We start from the raw sequence: 6000 nt of genomic DNA on the forward strand, positions 1-6000 counted from the left end.
TTTTCCAGGAGGGTGGCATTGGTTAGCTCAGTTATCCAGTCAAAGAATGTGGGTGGAAAATGACTCTTTGGGGCACTACAAGTGCTGCAGCTATCCTTTTCTTGGCATTACTCAAACAGAGTAGAACTTCTGGAATGCTCAAAACAGAGGCTTGATGCCGGGGAAACCCCAACCCCAGTCACCTTAGAGCACCATACATTTTCTTCCAAAATGTGGATATACTTTGACATTCAAAGACTACCTGAGACAGGTTTGCATTGGAGCTGTCACATCACCTCCAACATTTACTGTGTGGGGTGTCACAGAGTGTGGGGGAGTCAGGGCCCTGCACCCCCCACTTCCTGCAATTCACCGTGACTCTCAGCCAGCCAGTAAAACAGGTTTATTAGATGACAAGAACACAGTCCAAAACAGAGCTTGTAGATACAGAAAACAGGCCCCCTCAGTCAGGTCCAAAATTGGGGGGTAGGAAGCCCAGGTCCTGGTTCTGGGCCTCCCTCTGTTTTCCCAGCCAGCTCCAAACTGAAACCCCCTCCAGCAGTCTCACCCCGCCACTCACCCTGGCTCCTCCTCCAGCCTTTTGTCTAGTTTCCTGGTCAGAAGGTGTCACCTGGCCCCAACCCTCTCCTGGGCTTAGGTTACATGCTCAAGTATCATCCCTTAAGTGAAGTCACACCCTTACATCCCACCACCATCTAGTATCAATGAAGACAGTAAATTAGTAATACTCCCATGCAACATTACCAGGTTAATACTCTCTACTCCGTCACATGGGGTGTGCCCAGCTTTATGCAATCTCTATTCAGAATTTTGCTCTGAAAGAAATACAGAAACAGAGAACTGGATGTTCTGCATATATTGTGCCAGATGCTATCCCACCTGTCAGAAGAAATGGAGGTGCTTCTCTCCTTCTCCGTTTTTCTTTTAAGGAATAGCCAGTAGGATAAATGAAGGAATTCAGCTATTTGTATGTGTTACCCATAAAAATGTTTTTGGCTAACATACTTTTTAAGGTACACTTCAAGTGGAGTGTTATTTGTGGCCTGCCAACAATTCTGCAGCTCGTTTATAATTTTGCATCAATGCTTATTGTAGAAAGGATCTTGCTTTATTGGTAGCTGATATTTATCACAAAGATATGAACAGGAGGCTAAAGTTGTCCAATAATATCTTTTATGATTAATATGCCTTTGGTTAGCTAGGCAGATCTGAGCTTAGAGCTACTAGCAAACTTAAATTGGGGATTGTTCCAGATTGGCATGGAAAGAGTGTTCATGACATTAGAAGTGGCAATGGGCATGATTTTCTGAAGAACATTCCAAGAGGAGGTAAATATTGTTTTTCCTTAAAGGTGCGAGCAACCGTTTTAAAAATGGAAGTGCAGAGAGAGACACGCATAAAGGGGTTAATGCATTTTTTTCAATCTCAAAACACCATGAGGATTGGGAAGAGTTGAGTTTAATAAGAACCATCTTATTAAAAATCTGGATAGAAAAGCCAGGTGATATAAATACAAATCCGGTAATCCCACCTCCCATTTGGTCATGATTTCCTAAGTATCTTGTGGGTCTGTGATGTCTTCATACTCCATAAGAAATGTTGCATAACTCTGTTTATTCCTGTGAAAGTTGAAGCAGCAAATTTAAGTAGAATTTAAGATAAATATATACATTAATCATACACTTTAAGGTCAGAAGGGACCATTATGATAATCTAGTCTGACCTCCTGCACAATGCAGGCCACAGAATCTCACGCACCCACTCCTGTAACAAACCCCTAACCTATGTCTGAGCTATTGAAGTCCTCAAATCGTGGTTTAAAGACTTCAAGGTGCAGAGAATCCTCCAGCAAGTGAACCGTGCCCCACGCTGCAGAGGAAGGTGAAAAACCTCCAGGGCCTCTGCCAATCTGCCCTGGAAAAAAATTCCTTCCCGACCCCAAATATGGTGATCAGCTAAACCCTGAGCATGTGGGCAAGACACACCAGCCAGTCACCCAGGAAAGAATTCTCTGTAGTAACTCAGATCCCACCCCATGTAACGTCCCATCACAGGTCATTGGGCATATCTACCGCTAATAGTTGAAGATCAATTAATTGCCAAAATTAGGCTATCCCATCGTATCATCCCTTCCATAAACTTATCAAGCTTAGTCTTGAAGCCAGATGTGTCTTTTGCCCCCACTGCTTCTCTTGGAAGGCTGTTCCAGAACTTCACTCCTCTGATGGTTAGAAACCTTCGTCTAATTTCAAGTCTAAACTTCCTGATGGCCAGTTCTACATTAAGTTTTAATAACTTCTACTTTTACCAGTAAAGATATTAGCAGTGAACACCATTTCTCCATGGCTTTTGTCACTTCTCTGAGTGTGACATCTATGTTTTCAGATACTTTTTTTGATAAATCATAGAATCACAGAATATCAGGGTTGGAAGGGACCTCAGGAGGTCATCTAGTCCAACCCCCTGCTCAAAAGCAGGACCCATACCCAATTAAATCATCCCAGCCAGGGCTTTGTCAAGCCTGACCTTGAAAACCTCAAAGGAAGGAGATTCTACCACCTCCCTAGGCAACGCATTCCGGTGTTTCACCACCCTCCTAGTGAAAAAGTTTTCCCTAATATCCAACCTGAACCTCCCACACTGCAACTTGAGACCATTACTCCTTGTCCTGTCCTCTTCCACCACTGAGAATAGTCTAGAACCATCCTCTCTGGAACTACCTCTCAGGTAGTTGAAAGCAGCTATCAAATCCCCCCTCATTCTTCTCTTCTGCAGACTAAACAATCCCAGTTCCCTCAGCCTCTCCTCATAACTCATGTGTTCCAGACCCCTAATAATTTTTGTTGCCCTTCGCTGGACTCTCTCCAATTTATCCACATCCTTCTTGTAGTGTGGGGCCCAAAACTGGACACAGTACTCCAGATGAGGCCTCACCAATGTCGAATAGAGGGGGACGATCACGTCCCTCGATCTGCTCGCTATGCCCCTATTTATACATCCCAAAATGCCATTGGCCTTCTTGGCAACAAGGGCACACTGCTGGCTCATATCCAGCTTCTCGTCCACTGTCACCCCTAGGTCCTTTTCCACAGAACTGCTGCCTAGCCATTCGGTCCCTAGTCTGTAGCTGTGCATTGGGTTCTTCCGTCCTAAAGTGCAGGACCCTGCACTTATCCTTATTGAACCTCATCAGATTTCTTTTGGCCCAATCCTCCAATTTGTCTAGGTCCCTCTGTATCCTATCCCTGCCCTCCAGCGTATCTACCACTCCTCCCAGTTTAGTATCATCCGCAAATTTGCTGAGAGTGCAATCCACACCATCCTCCAGATCATTTATGAAGATATTGAACAAAACCGCCCCAGGACCAACCCTTGGGGCACTCCACTTGATACCGGCTGCCAACTAGACATGGAGCCATTGATCACTACCCATTGAGCCCGACAATCTAGCCAACTTTCTACCCACCTTATGGTGCATTCATCCAGCCCATACTTCCTTAATTTGCTGACAAGAATACTGTGGGAGACTGTGTCAAAAGCTTTGCTAAAGTCAAGATACAATACATCCACTGCTTTCCCTTCATCCACAGAACCAGTAATCTCATCGTAGAAGGCGATTAGATTAGTCAGGCATGACCTTCCCTTGGTGAATCCATGCTGACTGTTCCTGATCACTTTCCTCTCATGTAAGTGTTTCAGGATTGATTCTTTGAGGACCTGCTCCATGATTTTTCCAGGGACTGAGGTGAGGCTGACTGGCCTGTAGTTCCCAGGATCCTCCTCCTTCCCTTTTTTAAAGATTGGCACTACATTAGCCTTTTTCCAATCATCCGGGACTTCCCCCGTTTGCCACGAGTTTTCAAAGATAATGGCCAATGGCTCTGCAATCACAGCCGCCAGTTCCTTTAGCACTCTCGGATGCAACTCATCCGGCCCCATGGACTTGTGCACGTCCAGTTTTTCTAAATAGTCCCTAACCACCTCTTTCTCCACAGAGGGCTGGCCATCTATTCCCCATGTTGTGATGCCCAGCACAGCAGTCTGGGAGCTGACCTTGTTCGTGAAGACAGAGGCAAAAAAAGCATTAAGTACATTAGCTTTTTCCACATCCTCCGTCACTAGGTTGCCTCCCTCATTCATTAAGGGGCCCACACTTTCCTTGGCTTTCTTCTTGTTGCCAACATACCCGAAGAAACCCTTCTTGTTACTCTTAACATCTCTCGCTAGCTGCAGCTCCAGGTGCGATTTGGCCCTCCTAATTTCATTCCTACATGCCCGAGCAATATTTTTACACTCTTCCCTGGTCATATGTCCAACCTTCCACTTCTTGTAAGCTTCTTTTTTATGCTTAAGATCTGCTAGGATTTCACCATTAAGCCAAGCTGGTCGCCTGCCATATTTACTATTCTTTCGACACATCGGGATGGTTTGTCCCTGTAACCTCAATAGGGATTCCTTGAAATACAGCCAGCTCTCCTGGACTCCTTTCCCCTTCATGTTAGTCCCCCAGGGGATCCTACCCATCCGTTCCCTGAGGGAGTCGAAATACAGCCAGCTCTCCTGGACTCCTTTCCCCTTCATGTTAGTCCCCCAGGGGATCCTACCCATCCGTTCCCTGAGGGAGTCGAAGTCTGCTTTCCTGAAGTCCAGGGTCCGTATCCTGACCACCAAATCAGACCATGCCTGATGCCTAAGTAGGTTATCTCTTTACATGAATGAAAGGAAAATTATTGTATTTAAGAGGGATTTAGTCTATGAGAAATATCCATCACTTGAGTCTTGTCCCAATTTATCTGAAGTCCTCATATCTCTCTGGAGTATGCTGAAGCAATATTAACTTTTCTACCTGGATTATCTACCTGGATCTTCACAGGTTTTGAGGACAGCATGTCTGAACCCAACTCCTCACACCCTTGAAAATCATCCCTTAAAGTCCCACTGAACTCCTACAGTGTGGTGTGAGCATGAAGGAGATTCTGGGCCTTGGGGTGGTAGAAAGGAAAGGGAAGCACATTGGTTTGGTTCCACCTTTCCATTGATTTTGCTGCCTTCCCATCCCATTTTTCTTTCATTTGCTCTCTTCTGTCTTTCACCAGATAGGGCTCATAGACAATACAGCTGCAGTGTTACTGCAAAGTTATTACATGGCTACTTGTGCCTTGTAAAATAAAGCAATAACAGTGTTTTCAGTGTGTCATGAATTCAGTTTATTATGACCATAAAAAATAAATATGGACTAGGAATACTGCTAGCTGTGTTTTTTCAACCTATTTTTCTTATTACTGAAATAATGTTTTAACTAAATTGCAGTTTTTTCATGTTGCATATTTCCTGGACTCTTTTTCATTTGTTAATGTACCTGGGAAAGTTATGATGCTGAACTGAAAATTTTCATTCTCACATCTTTTCTGTAATGAAAAAACTGCATGTATTTGTTACTAAGACTTCATTTTCTGAGTTGAAAGAGGACCCAAAACAGACTCCTATTGAAGGTCAAAAGCAAGGACTATTAATAAATCAGTAAAGGCATCAGCCTTCTTACATTATTTATTTTTAATTATTGTAGTTATATTTTAATGTAAATGAATTGATTATTACTGATTTTCATGATGGCTTCAAAACTGAGAACTTCTGAGCCCAGGCTTAACAAATAAGGGTGATAAACTGTGAATATATAGTTAAACATTAGCCTGGAAGTGAAAGATAAGAAAGCATATGCTATGTCTGCAGATCAAGCAGGTAGTCAGTCAAAGCTGCAGAAACATAGCTGAGGAGTTTAAGAACTGAGGAGAATCTAAGTTCAGGGACCCAGAAGGGGAAACATAAGACCAGACTATGTGCCAATTAATGGAATTAAACTGAAAGGATTTACAAGGGGTTTCCCTCAGGAGACCGTATGAAAGAAAAGACAACGGTTAATTCAATAAGGACAAAAGCATAAATGAGCTAACTATGAGAGGATGAGAATATTAGAAATGGTGTCTGAAGAATTACGGAACA

The sequence above is a fragment of the Eretmochelys imbricata genome, chromosome 2, assembly GCF_965152235.1.
Source record: "Eretmochelys imbricata isolate rEreImb1 chromosome 2, rEreImb1.hap1, whole genome shotgun sequence".
Lineage (NCBI taxonomy): Eukaryota > Metazoa > Chordata > Testudines > Cheloniidae > Eretmochelys > Eretmochelys imbricata.